Source organism: Hesperophylax consimilis, chromosome 1 (genome assembly GCF_061612785.1).
Source record: "Hesperophylax consimilis isolate HC1 chromosome 1, BYU_Hcon_1.0, whole genome shotgun sequence".
NCBI lineage: Eukaryota > Metazoa > Arthropoda > Insecta > Trichoptera > Limnephilidae > Hesperophylax > Hesperophylax consimilis.
The window spans coordinates 39,520,619-39,540,340 of NC_142836.1; the positions used below are offsets into that span (position 1 = coordinate 39,520,619).

A 19,722-nucleotide genomic window follows, 5' to 3' on the forward strand; every position below is an offset into this window, starting at 1 on the left:
CGTAAATGTTATAATACAAAGAAACAACCATTTTAACCTCGCTGCAATTATCGGCAGTACCTAATAGTACCGCGAGCATAGTTTATGGTTCTGGCTATGCTAATGGGCAATGGGTTCGGCCAGTGGATTGCCACCAGTGCTGGACTGCCGGGTTGCTGGACCATCGTGCAATGATGGAGAGATAATTGACATGATTGGGGCCACTGACTCCCCAAATATCTATATCTGTCTAACTTTCATACCATTCCAGATTCGAAGTCGAAACGCATTTAAAGTGTATTATTTACAAAAAATGGGTTTGACTATATTGTTATTGCCCCCTTATAAAGGTCCAAGATACCAATTGAGCTCGAATGATTTATTTTAAATAATGATTCAGGGTGATAAAAGAAAGGTACATAAAACAAAGGATACATCTCCGGACTAAGTAATTAATTTATATGTAAAGCAAACACCAATTGACTACCTATATTTTTTAATCCTTTATTATTAAGTATACGCACCAATTATTATACTATCAGTATTATTTTAAAACTACACAAACATCAGTTAACTTTATGTCTTAACCTATTTTTATTTTTTTATTCTTTTTTATCTTATCCTTTTTTTCTTTATTTTTTTTGTTCAAAATATGTATGCCATACAAGGAGAAAAATGACTATTGCTAATTTATTAAGAATCTGCAATCTTGGGGCCTGCAATCCCGTTTTTAAACGGAATTAACAATAATTTGAAGAGATTCTTCAAATTTGACTATACTAAAACAGGAAATCCTCCTAGTTGGACAGTCAAAATATTATATAATGTATGATTTGAATATCCTGTACTAAATATAAAAAAAAATAAACAAATCTTATTTATAGGGCACGTAATAATAGTTTGGCAGTGGTTATACGAAAGCTTCGAGAAGAAAATCCTGTAGGTAGATATCTACTATTTGAAATGACTTTGTAGGTATTTCTATATAGAAAATGGATTGATCGGCTTATCTTTAAAAGGTATTAAATAAATTAAAATGTTATAATCTTGAACCTTGTTCGGGAGAGGAAGCTAATGCCATTACACCCCTGGTGAAGTTCCAAAATTTAAATCAAAGCGTTTCTTGTAATGTTTTGAACTCCCTTTCAAACCCCTATCGGAGAGCAACAGGCTTTTTTATTGTTTTGTGCGTGAAAATCTGATTAAAAGTGTAACAGGGTCGGCCATGAACCAATCGGCGCCTGGAGCTAGTAAACATCTTAAGGGCGCTGTGTTAGGTGTAAGGTATTATCAGCGTCTAGGTTCCTAGGCGCTTTGGCAAGGCGGCGCCTGGAGCAGACTTTTCCAATTGCACCTGCACAGGCCCTGACTGTAAATTTACTTAAAGCTACTGGTGCTGGTAAAAAACTCAATTGTATTACATTTTTTAGCCGGGTAATTGAATAAATTTCCATGTTATTATTTTGTTAAAAAAACTATTTAAGTTAATTTGGATAATTGTGTTGTGTAATTGTAGATAACTAGATTTTTTTATTATTTTTAATTAAAGACAAGCATTCTCGTCAACTTGACAATATTTGAAAATCTCCTGCTACCACCGCAGTAAGCGGAAAATGTTACTTGTGTCGTAATGGCGGACTTAGCCAGCCGAGGAATTGAACTCACGATGCCGGGATGGTAAAATCCGTCAAAACAAAATATTTGAAAAATAAATTTTCTCTGCAATGCAATCTACGTTCTACATAATTATTACTATACAGTTCGTAGTCGAGTGCAGTCAGACTGAAAATATAGTCGAGTGCAGTCAGACTGAAAATGTAGTCGAGTGCAGTCAGACTGCAAATGTAGTCGAGTGCAGTCAGACTGAAAATGTAGTCGAGTGCAGTCAGACTGAAAATATAGTCGAGTGCAGTCAGACTGAAAATGTAGTCGAGTGCAGTCAGACTGCAAATGTAGTCGAGTGCAGTCAGACTGAAAATGATTAGATAAATATAAGTTAAGTTTGTAAAATTCCATTTTTATGACATTGTTGATATCTGCATAAAACAATCGTCAAAGTGTAAAGATTTTTAAATGGAATATTTTAAATTTTTTTTATTGGTTGAAATTGCAAAGTTTGAACATGATGTATTATTATATAGTATATATTCTTATGGTTTGAACATGAACATGCGTATTGGATAGAAAGGTTTTTAAGGTGATGTGTATAAAAGCTGCCTGAAGAAGCGACAATGTTGACAAAAATCACCACACACTGTTACTGAATTGCGTTTTATTAATGACCAATCAGAAAAAAAATAAACACGTTTTTCTAAAAAACGTTCATAAATTAAAGCAAAATAAATATTATATACCAATCAAAGCAAGAATCGTGGCTCCCTTATCAGGTACAAGTGATGAAGTACATATAATATGGTCAAGAATGCACTTATAAATGTAATTTTTAAAAAAAAATATTGGTCTTAACCCTTAAATGCATACTGTTGCAAAACTGCAACATACCGTTCAACCACCTTTAACTCTTTGGTGTATACTTAATGCATGCCGTTTTAGAATTATCAAGTTCACGGTAATATATTTTATCGAGTGGAATCACCTTTTTTTTCTTTCGCGAATGTCAAATGTCACTTTTTCTTTAACAAAGTGAAGATTTCTCGAAAATTGGTTGGAGGTTAGAATTACAGTTTTGTTTTGCTGTTATTATTTTGATTTTCTTAGGTAAGTAGATACAATAATACAATACTTATATGTATTAACTCGTATTTTTCCGGTACACTTATTAGTTTTGAGAATATTTTTTAGGTTTTTTTTTTTTTCATACGTAAATTGTTCATATTAATTTTTATTAAATACATGGTGTTGTAAACCTGCAATAATTATTTTTTAATCAAATATCATTAAAAAATTACAAAAAAATAAAATTCTTTATATTTCCTTGCATATGCATGTAAATATCTACAAAATATATTTTTTCCAGAAAAATAAATAAATCATGCATTTAAGGGTTAAATGCAACTCGTATTATTTAAAATAAAATATAAGAATATTTGAAATTGCCGATCCCACTCTCAGCATTCAAGTTGGATGACAATTTTTTTTAAATATATTATTGTCCTAGGTAAGCCAAGGGACCTGACAATAAAATGGTGGCTGATCTCCTGGTGTGTGGTAAATGGTAAATTACTCAAGTGCTGCTTTATGAACGTAAATATTCCAAACGCAATCCTGGCACTATAAGGTGACATAAATATTGTGACACGGTGTCTCAAGCCGTGGATTTCGTAAGAGTATTATCTTACCAGTGAGATAAAAACACCCAGAGGGGGTCGGTCGGGGCGTAATTCGATACAACTCTAGGTAGGAAGCAAGATTACTTACGTCGTAACGGAGACAGACTAAACCAACTGATTTTGAATACTAGTCAATTAAATAAAATATATTATTTTTTGTGGAATTGACAGTCTACGTAATTACTGAAAAATAGGATATTAATGAGCTTTTTCCTCAAACTTCTGACATGTTTTCATAAGTTTTGACTTTTCATTTCGTTACTTTTAAGATTTATTTATGAGTTTCCACTAATACCAGATTACTAGAAGTTAGGATTATATCTTCAGTACAGAAACTCCGAGATTAACTACCATGATAATATGTATTCCTGATTGCCCAGAATACTAATGGAGTGGAGTGGATTCTTTAGTGAACATCTTCAATTTATCAAGTAATTAATAGAAAATATTGTTATTGGGACCCTTCGGTCATGTATAGAAAAAAGTTTAATAGTAATATAATTTTACTATTTTTAAAAACTATTCCTACGGAAAAAAAATTATTTAACAGAAATTTTAACTTAATTTTTTTCTAACGTTGGCAAATCAAAAAAAAACTACATTTTCCAAAAATATATTATGCAAGCTATTTAAGAAACCGCAAAAAAAATTATCTTAAATACCTAAAATCAAATACGAAATGAGACTTAGGTTAAATGAACGTAGATAGGTATGGGACTTGGTAAAAGTACGCTTCTTTTTTATCTAAGTAATTAATTAAAAATATATACAAGTTCGACAGTTGTGTTTAACTGACTAAATAAAGTACATAAATGAATAAATTTGCATTTTAAAAATATGTAAATTTCCAATATTCTATAACAAGACGATACTATGAAAAAAAACGATCAAAATCGTTGGATATGACATAAATGAAATGTACAAACTTTGGGGAAAATGCCCTAACATATATAGATTGAAATACGGATTAACGAAATATACAAACTTTGGGGAACATGCCCTAATATATACAGATTGAAATACGGATAAAAGAAATGTACAAACTTTGGAGAAAGTGCCCAAATATATATAGATTGAAATACGGATTAACGAAATGTACAAACTTTGGGGAAAATTCCCTAATATACTCGTATATAGATTGAAATACGGATTAACGAAATGTACAAACTTTGGGGAAAATACCCTAATATATAGATTGAAATACGGATTAACGAAATTGTGGACAGATTTTGAAAATATAAACATATCCATGCATTAAACGGTCAAGCTGTAGGTTTGAAGATTATTACTCTTAACTTATAGTAGGTTAGTTTTATTATTTTTGTTTAACATGAAATCGAAAGCCAGAACTCCTCGCTCCTTTTATTTATAAGATTCATTATTATAATTTTAAATTCGATGGTCATAAACTTTTTCTGAATATTTAATAACAGTACAATGCAAACCACACCCCTTTGATAACATCATCTGAATTATGAAGAAGTATGTAGTACCAAAGTAACACGATGGAAGAAATATAATATATTTCTGTAGTTGTTCAACAAGTAAGTAACAATCTATAGATTATTACTGATTTGCGTAATTAAAAAATAAAACAAATTAAGAAAATAATTATTTCTAATGATTGATTTTCCTGTTAAATTCATCTAGGCTTGGTGCTTCTGGGCTTTCAGTTTATTTACTTGTGTAATTTTTCATTAAATGCTAAATATGCCAACCATTGGTTTTTATTTTACCGCTGTGTGTAAAAAAAACAAGGAATTGTTTATGATAGTGTCTACGAAGGCTTCATCATATTAATAAATATTAGCGCTAACTTCAGGGCCGAGACCGGCACAATTCTCGGAATGGGCCACGGAGTTTGTCCTGTTTCCATAGAGGTTCTATAGAAATTACATTGTTGCGCTTTGTTTATACTATAGGTATTCTATATTTGTTCAATAATTCAATCATTAAGGTAATACAATGTTACAGAATTGATACGTTAAGAAAATGCTGCTAGATTTCTCAAAATTAATACCGACGTACCCATATATTTATAATTGGCTTCATATTAGATTTATGAATCAATCAAATTGACGTCATTGAACTAGTTATTTCATTGTTTTATTATTGTACTTATGGATACTCGAGTAAATGCATTATTACAGGTAGGTATTTCATATCCAGAAGTTGGTATGATTCGTTGTTTATTGATGACTAAAATGGCAACAAAAGATGTACATCTACAATCGAAAAACGTCACTGAAAATACCTCACCGTTTTGTCACTTGTCAATAATAATATGTCACTCACATAAGTTAACAGTACCCGCTAATGGTACTTGTGTACAAGACACGGAAAGTTATTCACACGATGTTGATCGGATCGATCACAATAATAATAATAATTTGTCTATATTTAAATTCCGGCGAGCACCTCTGAATCGTTCGGATCGGTGAGTCAATTACTCGGTTCTTAGAAGACAACACATCTCGGAAACAAACCGGCTGTCAGAGTGACGCGGGCCGCTGTCAAAGTGACGTGGATATTGGCGGGAAAGTGTTCCGGCGCTAGTATCGTGCCGAGCGCTCGAGCGGTACTGAGTGGACTGAGCCGGGGACGCTGCGAGCTGCGAGCGGTGCTGCCTGCCGCCTGCCGCCCGACCCGGTCCTCCGAGCCTCGCCAGCCTAGACGCCCAGTACAGCCTCCTCCCAGCGGCCAAGCAAGTCTCGGCAGCCTCTCAGCTCACAGCGTCATGCGCTTTTCCCATACTCGATACTACGTAAAGCCCGTGAGCTGTGCGGAATATCCGTCTACTTCTAATGCAAATAGACACAACTTACATAACCCATCTCGGCCAAGTTTGTGTTCTAACTTATTCACTGACTTCAGGGTTCCTCTTAATTTCAATGAAAAAAATACTCGATCAAAAAATTAATCATGAAGAAAAAACACTGTAACGAGAAAAAAGCACAAAAGTCTTTTGGTTTCAATACGGTGATTATTTTTATAACAACATTATTGGAAAAACTGAGATTAATAACAATGTTTCTAATTGGTAATGGCTAGTAATAAATAAGTTATTAATTATAAAAATACCTCATTTTCTCTCCTAGCTTCTAATTTTAGAAGTTGAAAATTAATTAGGTATAATATTTGTGTACATTTTTGATAAGAGTACTACTATTTTCCTTCTCACTTTGACTAACGCCCAGTTGATTGTGCTGAATTGAGAGTAGGTATATCGAATTCACGCTTAAATATTAATATCGGTCATGGATTTGAACATTTATTATCGCGGAAAAAGTAAATCCCTCTTACCGCCGTTGAGCTCTACAACGTTAGACAGAGACGACGATAACTATAAACATAGGTTTATTAAAAATTCCATAGAAATTCCGCAGAAAATAACATTTGTTTGTTTCTGAACGTTACGAACTTAACAGTTGAAAAAATGGATATCCACGAGATTTAATTCCTTTGCATTTTAGTCAGACCGGTACTCAACGTTTGACAATCTTAACTTTGCAGTCGATTAAAGTAGAAAGTAGGAACTAAAGAAGTAACGAACTTTTTAATAAACTACGTTTTTTTTAATTCCTGCAAAGTAAAGATTGTAAATGATTAGTGGTCATCAACAAGTTACTTATACATATAATGGTGCCCTCTGGCACTGAATCGTTATTGACGTTGGTCATAGGCACTATAATAGTAACTAACAAACCGGGGAAAAGGTTATTTATTGGCAGGTGTTTCATTATTCTAATTAGAAATAGAGTTATTTGTTATTTCATAGCTATCTCAGGAATCAAAAAAAAATCTCAATCAAAGATCTTTCATGTATCAAATATGTAGTAATTGGTTTCTATGTGCTAGATTATAATTTACGTCTTACATAAATTAAAAAAAGATGTTCACAACTTAATTAAATTATTTATTAATTTCTTCAAAATTCAAACATAGATTTAATTACACTACATGAATACACACGCCTTCAAATGTATTAAAACATTTAATTTCAAACCAGGACAATTTTTTGTAACGTTAATGAGAAATAAATAAAAACTTGACCGTCTCCGTGGTTGAGGGGTAAAGCTTTCGACTAGCAAGCCAGAGGTAGTGGGTTCAATTTATGTTATTTTACAATTTATTCATCTAAAATAATAAATAGTATTTTGTCTCACGTTCCAGGGTGGGGGATTCTGTCAGTATCACCTAGGTGTGAGGCCACCATTCAGAATTTAAACCTAGCTTGAAATGGCTTTGGCTGCGTTTGGTGACCAGATCTGAACAGCAAGGTAATTCCCCACCTTGCTCTACCCCATCTCCTTCCCTTCCCATTACTTTCAGCCTCACAACATACCCCATGTATAATCTCACATGCCATAGTCTCACTGGCTTCAAACGGTTGGGAGTAGTTGGGACTTTTGTGCGGATTCACAAAAAAATACTTGCACGAAAATATTTTTCATATAAATAATCATTTATAAATAAGTTGTTTCTACACTCTGTTATGTGTTAAAAATAAAATATTTTGGAATTTATTTTTTTCTGTGTCTCTTTGAATCGTTTTTTTAACACCTATAAGAAGATATGTACAAGTCTTCCTTCCCATTTTTTAACGTATAACTAGAAATTATATTATTGTCACGTAGTTTGCAAAAAGATGTTGCTATAAAAGAAAATCTTAGTTGAAGCTAAGATCTTGTTCTTATATGCACTATTGCACATCTATTCAAGCACTTATCTCAGCAAGTACCTACCTACGTACTGAGTATTGAGTAACGTTACTCGATCTCTGATACTTGTTGCTTGCAATCCCAGGAGGCTTTGAGGCGATGAGGATCGAGGTGTGTAGAAGTGCTTGTTGAAGAAAGCCAGCACACTTGTGGGGCGTGGTGCGGCGGGGGCGGAGCTCGGCTCGGCACGCCCCCCGCCGCCCCCCCCGCCTTCCTCCGCCCAGCGCATCGTCCTGGCAACAGCGGGTTTCCTTCTCCATTGGTCCCAAGTGTTTTCCTGGCGTCTTTCCAGGAAGCGCCGTATCGCGAACCTGATTATTTGTTAGATTCTGAAATGTCAAATTCCACGATTTTGAATAATTCTTTATCAACATAAAGAATTCTTTTGTTTGACGATGACTTCATTAGTGCTTCGTTATTTATATTAAACTAATACAAAATGATAAAACGAATAGGTACACTTAATATTTAATTAATTGAATTCATTTTTTTCCTTCTGTCTGTTTTTAAGATTCTTATAGAAATAAATTCATTAGTGGAAATGTTCTCAAAAAAGGCATTTTCTGAAAATCCAATTACTGAGAAATACGATCGTAGCACGCCGAGACAAAATAATAAATATCATCTTGTTTTATGGTGACATTGACGAAGGCTTAAAAATATTGAGAGAAATTCTTCAGAATTGGATAATTCGTTATTTTTACTTAATTCATCGCAATAAAGAAATCCATCTGACAACTCTCTTAACGGCCCGATTGGATTTATATGTCTGTTTTACTAATATTTAAAATTAAGGTGCTCTGGATGAACTATCGTCATTGATTCTTTTGACGTAGGGAATTATTGGGAGACACCCAAACGCTTATGAAACGCTTACTGGTATAAAATACTGTTAATTTACTTCCTAACAAAGTATCAGTCAAGATGCAAATGTTTTGTGAGGACGGCGAAAAACGTGTTCATACAAAAATTGATATTAATATATATTATATACTGACATAATTATATTGTAGTGTTCCGTCATGATATCTATTAGGAAAAGAACACGTGTTCTTGATATATTCTGAATTACTAATATTTTATCGGGAAGTTCGCATGCATTCACACTCATATCGTTGTCTTTAACCGTTGATTTGACAGAGAAACCGTGCACGGCGCTTGCGTTTCCTTCCTCATGTAACATGGGTTCACTTTTTCCTCTCCATAAAACATGTTCCGTGCAGTATCTACCCAGGGATCCGCGCAGTATCAGCCGCGGGCCAAACGGATCCTGGCGCCAGTAAAAATTTCAAGGCGCTGTATTAGGTGTTAGGTATGATAAACGCCATGGCTCCTTGGCTTCTTGGACTGCTCCAATTGAACCTGCTTAGGATCGGCCTTGTCTACCATTGAATATAATAATAATATTATGATAACAGCACTAAGAGGAATCACATGCCACAATACTTAAAAATAAGCACCTACTTTAAAAAAGATGTAGCACTCCTTTATTTTGTCAAGAAGGTCTATATTTATGGCATGTTAAACGATAAGTAAGTACCACTGGTATGCTACCACTCTTTTGTCAATCCGCTGGGCGTGCAGTTCAAATATTCCGAATAGCTGGGCATGAACTAAGAAAAGAAAGGGAAGAACTTCCACCTACGAAACAAGTTTTATTTATCATAACGTTTATTTGTAAACTTATCATATTTGTTTTCTTGAAGCGTGTACAGTGCATAGTTTTACAGCTTCTATGGACTCTACCTACATCACTGGTCAACAGGAATCTGATAAGCTAGCGTATAATTTTATCTATGGCATCCAGATTGAACGGATTCGTATACACGGGGCAAAATGAACACAATCAGTTTCAAAGTAAGGAAGGAGTAGGCTGGGAATAATCTGACCGCAGTCAACTTTGAAAATATTATAAAAATAAAATACGAAACTGACAGATTGAATCAAGCCTAAACCAACACACAAGAAACGATTGACATTTCGCTCAATTTGAAAATAAAAACCAACCTAATTACTCGCGTAATTTAATATTGGTTAGTTAGTGGTAAGTAATGGATATTGGTTATTTTTGAGCAACGAACACACAACTTATTATTCCTGTGGAAAGGCGACCAGACGCGTTGGTGTTGGCACAAAGAGTTCTCCCTCATCAATTAGCAACCACAGTATTTAATGAATGGAATGACTAACGTGAAAAGAACGTGGATTGTGGCATTCCTCTCTGCTGCGGTTGTGGCACTCCATCATCAGGTCGAGGCAGTGGCTGCTTACTGGTTACTGCTTACTACGTAGGTACTGGTTACTGGTTAGGTTTCTGGTGGATTTCTGTGGCATTTCTGGTGAAGGCTGTGAACCAACCTGTTCCTCTTCAATCAGTGGCAAATTTGGTGGTTAGGGTAATCGAATAAGGAAGCAAGGTTCCATTCAAGAATCCTTTTGGTGTCTTCTAAATAAGTCTGTATGTTGACGTAACCATTTTATATTTTTTTAGTGAATTGGGTCATTTAAAATTATTTTACCAGGTATGCGTTTCACTTTTCAAATGCAACATCAACAACAGCTGAAAAAAAAAATATATATATATAAACGGAGAAAAATGAGTATTGATTAATTTATTAAGAATCTTTTCATATAATTGTTAATCTGGGATAACGAATTAACAGGTTTCCTAGTAAACTTTTACTAAATTACGAATATCAAGTTTTTGGAAAACATGTTCATGAAAATCCGAACATTTTTGCATTTCGTCGTGATATATTACAAATCCACGTGCATACATCGTGATAATACATTTGTAATTTACTAAAAGCTTATCAGGAAACCAGTTAATTCATTCGTAAGGTGTGCAATCCCGTTATTAACCGCAATACTAATAATTTATAGAGATTCTTAATAAATCAGCAATATTTGTTTTTCTCCGTTTACGTATCAACAGATTTGAACATTGCTATAAATATATTTATATTATAATTAGAAGAGTAATGCTCGTGTCCATTTAATTTGTTATTCATTTTAGAAGTTTATCACAAAAACAGCTGGTAGGTATCTAGACTTAACTAATATAATGGTATCACTTAGAATAATGTCCATCTCCAAAACAATTTACTTATTAGTTAGTTATGTAAAAATAATATTTGAAAAACAGTTAACATAATATGTAAATTTTTTATTACAGCCGTTTTGGTATTTTAAGATAAACGGTGTACAATAATACATAACTTATCTGTCTGAATGAGTGCAGTTGCATGATGAAGATAGGTTTAACGAGTGAGCTCACTATTTACTAGGTACAGCCTAAACTGACCAACTCACCTCATGGTTTAGTTCCACCACAGCCGTTTATAAATTCGTGTGGTTTATAATCGTTAATTTCATTGGCTAAGCGTAATTGCTAAAACTTGTACAGGCAACACTTATTATATTAAACGATAGGATCTAGTTAGGTATTTATTGGAGTCATTAGGTACTTTGGTTGTGTGGACGGTGTCCAATGTTTGTTAATAATATAAAAAAAGACAAGCGAAGAAAGAAGGGATGGTAATGATCTCTGAAATTGATGAATTACTTCACATTTCGTGATCCCAAGAAGATAATGCCCATTTGTTGGCAGCTGGAAATAAAGGGATAAAGAGTTGAATTTATCTGAAATTGGCACGTATGTGTTGTGTATGTGGAATGTTATGTGGTTTGCGCAAGACCAACTCAAAACCTTGAGGAAACATCTGGATTACCACAAGGTACGCTTTAAGACCTTATGTTAAAATATAGGTTCAGGCATGCTTTATTTTTATGTGCGAAAGTTTGTAGCTACTGCCCGAAATCAGTGGGTCTATGTATGGTATCTCAATTTTGGGAATGCTTTGAGTCTGGAAAAGGTAGAAATGGAGGGTTGTGATTTGCCTGAATACTTAGATTTAGTTAAGACTGTAGTAAACTTTAAAAAAGAAGAAGATGGTTTGAAAGGGAGATATGTAAATACGAATGTTAGAGGGAGCGTGATAATATATATGAACAAAAAGATTTTAATTAGTAAGGCGAAAAAAATATTTAATAAAGTATGACTTATTTTAAATAGAGGAAACATCTCTCGGCAAATGTCTTAGGTACTTAGCATTTAAAGAAAAAATAATTCATATTTTTCAATAACTTTGACATGTTCAATAACTGAACCAGATTTGTTTTAAATCATTTTTGGAGCATACTTTGCAATTTTTTTCTATCGGGATAATTTCATATATTTATTTTTCAAATTCAATTATCTTAAAAAATTAATGAAATTCGAAAAAAAATCTTATAAACACAAAGTGTTCAAGGGAAATATGTTATAAATTGGTAGAACTTAGGAATGCGGGGTTTTAAGTACCAAGCATAACTAAAGTCATTCATGCAAAACAACGTTTCCTTTCTGGTGGTCTCTCACCAAGGTTATACTTGCCAGGTATAGGAATATATATTATAGGAAGGTAATTATATTTATTTTATGTCTACATGTTTACAAACCTCATATACCCACCCACAACCTTTCAAGGGTTCAAAACCGAAGACCTTACCACTCCATCCCGGAAGTCTGGCACAGTTGCCTACTTAGCGAAGTTTGGTAGCTTATAATATATTGCGTAAGGCACCTTACCCCCATAATTAATATTTAAATATATATATGGGTCCTACTTCCTACTTATGGTGATTCAATATAATTTTAGCATAGCCCGTAGCACAACAGCGAAAGTCCATGCCCGAAACAGTTGCCGTGAGTAATCAATTGAACAAAGAAAACTCGCTTACCAAATGCTGCATTCTGGAACATGGCCACTCTCGGCTGCGTTGACAGATCCTCCATACCTCCATCTTTTATTTCCGTCCATGACCTTCTTAAACGATAATAAAGTATTATATTTGAATTGTGTTAACAGATCTCTATAATATTATGGCGAGAGATTGTACATACAATTGAAGAGCATGCAGCATAAGGTTGAAAACTTTCGTTACGGTACTTTTCGATTGGTCAATATGGATTTTGTTTGATTACAAAGTGTGAAAAAGATTTGTTTGACTATTTACCAATAGTTATTAATGCTTTTTGGTCAGGTTTGGTAAGGCTTAACATAAAAAAAAAACAGCTCTAATAACTTAGCGTATCATGGATTAAAAGTAAATGGAATTTTTCAGTCGCGTGACTCATTTTTGAAAGTCACCTTCTGAATTACGAACCTTATTTAAATAATTATTTTAATATTTATCTAGGGTTTGGTATTTTCCTAGACCTTGAATGCTTAAGCTGACTAATTTTGATATTATAGTAGTTTTCCATAATTGTCTCGCTGACCCCACTACCGAAGGCAAGGACACTGGACTTATCAGACTTTAAGAGGGGAGTTAACTTTAAGGTAGTCCAGAGAGAAAACTGTTTCGAACCCTGTTAACCAATTATCCTTCAATATATTTAAATAAAGGAAAATTTTTCTTTAACATTAAGTAGAAAATCTGTTTAGATGAATCAAGATCAAGTAATTGCTTGATCCATAATTATCTATCGCTTAGCTAGAAAAACATTTCGAAAAAAGTGAGGAGGAAGGAAGTAAAGTCAGTAGAAAAATGAAATAGCGACGAAAAATGGAATAGCGACGAAAAATGGAATAACGACGAAAAATTGGAATATCGACCAAAAAATGGAATAGCGACGAAAAATGGAATAACGACGAAAAATTGGAATATCGACCAAAAAATGGAATAGTGACGAAAAAATGGAATAGCGACGAAAAACTGGAATAGCGATGAAAAAATGGGATATCGACGAAAAATGGAATAGCGACGAAAAAATGGAATAGAATTATAGAACATGACCACAAATATGGTAAGGTACGTGGCAAAAATATGCAGGTGTGAATTTCACGTGCCAATATTACACAAAAAAACTAAATAAGCTTATGTTAGGTTTTTTTTTTTACCCCTTTACCCCTAATTCCAGTAGGTTTTATGATGAGTAATTTCATCCAGGAGTAATTCCGCCCGGGTGTATATCTGGCTGAGTAATATTGGTACATACGTGAAATTCACGAATGTTTAATTTTCGTATCGGGGAAGAAAAAATATTTAATACAAACAGAATCTTTCGAATGAGCCTAAAACAGGTACCTACTACCTATTGCATACATAATTGAAATGCCATTAGAGAATAACCTCTACAGCATTTTCATCACTGACACACAAGAGAGCCTGAAGTAGAGAGTTAACACCGTGATGGTGATACGGAGGTGACGGTGGTCGGTGGTCGGTGGTGGCAGTCGACTTTCTTGCCACCAAACCACATCTTGGTTAAAAATCAATCTTGGTTCAGCCGGCCTCAGCTGAGCCGGGGTCAGCAGGCAGTAGGCAGCGAACATTCTGTGGGCAGTATGTACCGAGTAGATACCCCCAACACGCAGATTAATTAGCTGCTAAACGGCGATGGTCGCTGCTGTCATTCGGGTCGCCTTGGTCACGGTCAGCGGCGGCTTGCGGTTCTTCAAGCCACTAGATTATTGGTTTACTGGTTTCTACTAACCAGACGATGGCGGCTGATCGGTTTGACCGTTTAATCAATTCATTCATTGACTGGAAAAAAAGATTTCAGTCGGATTAAACAAATTAAATAAAGTGAAAAACGTCATGTTTTGCAAAATGAAAATTAAAACTTTTCGTAAATATCTTGAAGTGTTGTTCTACTCTTGATGAGATTCGCGGCAGTTTTAATCAACCTAAGATCTCTGTCTTTCCGGGTTCTTATCTGTAAAGGTAACGGTCTCAACTGGGAATCAACCCAGGATCTCTGTCTTACCTGGTTCTTATCTGTAAAGGTAACGGTCTCAACTGGGAATCAACCCAGGATCTCTGTCTTACCTGGTTCTTATCTGTAAAGGTAACGGTCTCAACTGGGAATCAATCCAGGATCTCTGTCTTACCTGGTTCTTATCTGTAAAGGTAACGGTCTCAACTGGGAATCAACCCAGGATCTCTGTCTTACCTGGTTCTTATCTGTAAAGGTAACGGTCTCAACTGGGAATCAACCCAGGATCTCTATATTACCAGGTTCTTATCTGTAAAGGTAACGGTCTCAACTGAGAATCAACCCAGGATCTCTGTATTACCAGGTTATTATATGTAAAGGTAACAGTCTCAACTGGGAATCAACCCAGGATCTCTATATTACCAGGTTCTTATCTGTAAAGGTAACGGCCTCAACTGGGAATCAACTCAGGATCTCTATATTACCAGGTTCTTATCTGTAAAGGTAACGGCCTCAACTGGGAATAAACCCAGGATCTCTATATTACCAGGTTCTTATCTGTAAAGGTAACGGTCTCAACTGGGAATCAACCCAGGATCTCTATATTACCAGGTTATTATATGTAAAGGTAACAGTCTCAACTGGGAATCAATCCAGGATCTCTGTCTTAACGTGTTCTTACTGTAAAGGTAACCATAACCCTTTTATTATTTTATGTCTTTTTCTGTTTCATATTTCGTTAAGACTTATTATTATTATCTTATTATTCAATGATATATTGTATTGTGACTATAACCTTCAAAAGTTATTAAAAAGGTTATTCCGATACAATTGAATATTCATATAGGCCTTTAGAAAATGTGAATAGGAATCCTACATAAAGAAAAATCGGATATTTTCATCCGAAACATATCTAGGTTACAAATAAATTCTTAAGAGGATATTTCAAGAAGATATATGAAAAATTAGTTGAAGATAATATTGTTTATTCTGAATTTGAAATATAAGATCGACAATAATGACGTTAAAAAATAGGTCCCAATGGCCGTGTGATTAGATTGTCCCGGTAAAATAGACATCCTGGGTTCGATTATCAGTTGAGACAGTTACCTTTTCATTTTTCCGTGTCTTGTTCTGTTTCATGTTTCGTTTAGATGTAATAGTATCATCTTCTTCCATCCTTCAAAGTTTATTAAAAAGTTAAATAATAATTAAAATAAGTTATTCCAGTAAAATTGAATGCAAAACCAGAATGAACTAGCTACTCTTGAACACTCAATATGACACAAACCGCCGATGCAGTGATGCCAATGTGATGGGTTTTATTCGTTTTTAAATAAAGATTTTTGGACAGTATTTTAAAACTTAAATATTCAGAATCGGCGTGTGTTGATTTATGTTAAAATGTTTTTTGCCATAATATTTTTCACTGTAGGTCCATAATGGTGATGCCAATGCCGGGACAGGGAAATCTTCTGAAAATTTGCCATATACCTAAAATATCCCCATAAACTTGAAAAAATATAGATTCTTACATAATTATGACGTTCATTTCTTTGAATATTCGACGCCCATCAATCAAGCAAGATGCTCTGTTCAAATTTTCAACACACCATCCTTACAATGTTATATTATAAAATATATAAATAAATGTTCTAAGCATACGTTTCAGAAAATTCAAAAACAGTCACAGTCATGAAGCGTCGAACGACAGTCTTGCAACAATAACAATAATGACGAAATTCGCAGCAATTACGTCAAAAGTGGACACGCGAGTGTCTCCCTTCTGGTGCCTTGGTTCTCGGCCTGTTGGTTAGGTCAGGTGAGCTTTGTACTCCACACCCTAAACCCTACACCATCGGTCCCAGTGCCGCTGGACCGAGTGGACTGACTACTGCATGTGTAGTGTGTGGCGTGTATTGCATGCAGCATGTGGTCACTCCGTCACTCGTGTCAATAGAGGGGGGCCAACATATGGCCTGCCTAATTATTGCTAAAGTACACTTTCAATAAATGAAAACTCTGAAAATAATATTTATAAAATTTTGAAATATTTTATCTATCTAATCAAATTGTGAATCTCTGTATTTTCACTAAGACCCCCTTCCCTACGAAAAACAGGTGATCCACGCCTCCACTGATGGTAGGTAGGTATATGGTATTAGAAATAGACAAAAAATGTTTTTTTAATAAAGTACCTCACGTTGCTCACTTAACAAATTATCAATATCAATATCAATATAAACCTACACATATCTACCTACCCAGCAACTCATTATTATTTTTTGAGTTAGAACAATAACAGCAAAATTGATGATTTTGTATTTAAAATGATTCTAGTTAGATGCTAATCAGATGTTTTTAGAAGACTTGATTATAGTCCGCTCTCTCACGTGTCGGTAAGAAGTCGACATAAACCGATTGCAGTAAGAAAACGTGATACCGAGAACTCTTCGTTCCATATTATATTAAAAACTAATAGAAATTTTCTATTGGCGCCCGTTCATGTCAGAAAAATATTATTATTTTCATTCATATTTGATTCCTTCTGATACTTCGTAAATGATTATTAATTTTTAAATACTAACGCAGACCAGTGAAAAATCACGGGATAGTCATTAAGGCGCTATTGCGTACTGATATCTCGCCGCAAGGTGTTACGCTATTATCACGCGAGTAGCATTGCGCTGGACTGGATTCAGTGGTTTCCGGTCGTTCGGTATTAGAGAGTTGGAGGTCAAATTGTAGGTTAAAAAATTAAAACCATTTTTTTTGCTTCGTGTCTCATCTGAATGGGATAGTCTTAAATCTGTTCCAATTTTTAATAATGTTCTGTTAAAAATATTTTTTGAATTCTCCAAACAACATTCAATTTTGAAGATGAATACTCATTTTTCTCCGTAACGATTATTAAAAATATATCTCAAATTTTATAATATAAATGCAAAAATAATAATAGAACCTCACTAAAACCTTGACCCCTCCCCTCCTCTCTCGTCCCAACTCACACCGAACGTCGTTCACTAAATGAACAGTAAAAAGCTTTGTCCATTGAGTTGCTTTGTGCGAGTTCAACTTATAATCCGACTTATATCGTCCAGCCCTCCCTGTCCTGGCTGCGGACCCAAAGGGGCTAACGTTTCTCTTCGTATTATTTTACAGAAGGCTTAAACTTTGCCAATGAGCCAACTAGACCACAATATCGCTAGCTGCTTTTTGAATCCGATGATGGCGCTTAATGCTTAATATCCACAAAGACCCATTATCATTCTTTCACATATAATAGATATCATATTATAAATATTGACTCCCTGCAGTCATTTATGAAAAACATTACTGGTAACTTAATCAATGCGCACTCACAGCGCACCACTACTTAACACAATTGATCATATACATATACACAGGTTCTTATACAACCATTCCCTAGATCTTAACCCTTCAGGGATCGGAAGGACATTGCTAGCCACAAACATCAAGGACAGATCTGACCGGGCGTCAATACATTATAAAACTATTTTAATTTTTTTTTTTGTATAATTCGTATATTTGTGATATTTTTGATAGTTCTTCATTGGAAAGATAAATAATTATTCTTCACAGTTTGTATAAAATATTTATACACTATTACAAGGACAAATTAAAAAAAAATTGTCAAAGTGCATGTTAACGGCATTTTTTCATTGACAGTCGAAAGTTAAAAAAATATTTATATTTTTTAGTGTATGAACGGTATAAAAAGTAAAGTGACAGTTTAATTACTTATTACCTACACAAAAGAAATATGTTTTATAAATATAGAATTATTTCAAATTTTACGGATGTTCCGAGTCAAAATGTCCTTGTAACACTTTCATGTTTGATATTAAAAATTAATTTAGAGAAAGATCAATGTTTTTTTCAAATGAAAATATTTCAAAGATAATTTTATACAGTTTCTAGCATAGATATTATACAGTTTCAAAAATAAGTAAGATCTATCACATTTTAGATACCTAAGGAGCATTCCGAAATTCCATGATAAATTTACCATGTCGTTGGGACTTGTTGATAACAATATTTAAGTTGGTAGAAAATGTATATAATTATCACTCACCAGATATTTCATAGAGATAATAATATATCATTGGTTCTGATCCTTCCAATAATTTCTAAAACCTAGTAAATAGTTTACCACCCATTTTTACATGCGTTCAAATGTACCTACCTACATGAAGTAAACTTCATTTTATAAAAATGTACCTTTCTACTTAAAGTAGACTTTAATTTATAAAAACGTACCTACCTACTTGAAGTAAACTTTATTTATAAAAAAATTTACCTACCTACTTGAAGTAGACTTCATTTTATACATTTTGGAAACGCAACAATGCGGTATTTGTGAATATGAAATTATGTAATGCTGATCCAAAAAGTAGATCCTGTATGAAATGCCAACAGTCTTACGCAGAACACAAATTCAGTGGTTATTTTTGCGTTTCTTTCAAATAAAATTACAAGTATGTACGTGTGATTTCTCCCAAATTCCTAATGAATGCGGTTTAAAGGAAAAATATGTAAGGCTGACAATCTTTGAATGTTTTATTGCACTATACCATCACCGTGTACCTAATTTGAAAAAAATGAATTGAGTAGAATGTGACCACGAGAATTAATTAAAACACATGTATTTTGAGGTATTTCCGACTTACCGTTAGCAGATTACGAAAATACAAAAAGCTGACAATTTATAGAAATTCCTCGCACGCTCATTCCACTTCATTACCTGTCCAAATTACACGAAGCCTTCTATAAATGCTTGTATGTTATTAAATTAAGTTAATAAATGAAGTTCTCATAAGTTAAATATGCCAGAATCTGAAATAAGCGGGGGTATTCCACTTTGAAGGTATTAGGGGAAAGGTTGCGACAAGAAAGCAGGGATTTTAATAAACAGCCAAACGGGAAACAAACCATGAACCCCCCCCCC

General features: G+C 34.1%; 1 protein-coding gene across 2 annotated transcripts in view; it reads right to left on the minus strand.

Moving 5' to 3' along the window:
* The window catches only part of LOC149426868 (protein lozenge-like), a 91,847-nt gene extending 86,020 nt beyond the window's left edge, over positions 1-5,827 (minus strand). Inside the window, exon 1 of one of the 2 annotated variants that reach the window (XM_089638907.1) lies at positions 5,529-5,827. The gene's annotated coding sequence lies outside the window, so the exon portion shown is untranslated. Of the gene's footprint in view, positions 1-5,492 lie in introns of both variants that reach the window. The other variant, XM_089638915.1, reaches the window with a different exon arrangement.
* Between the last annotated feature and the right edge of the window lie 13,895 nt (positions 5,828-19,722).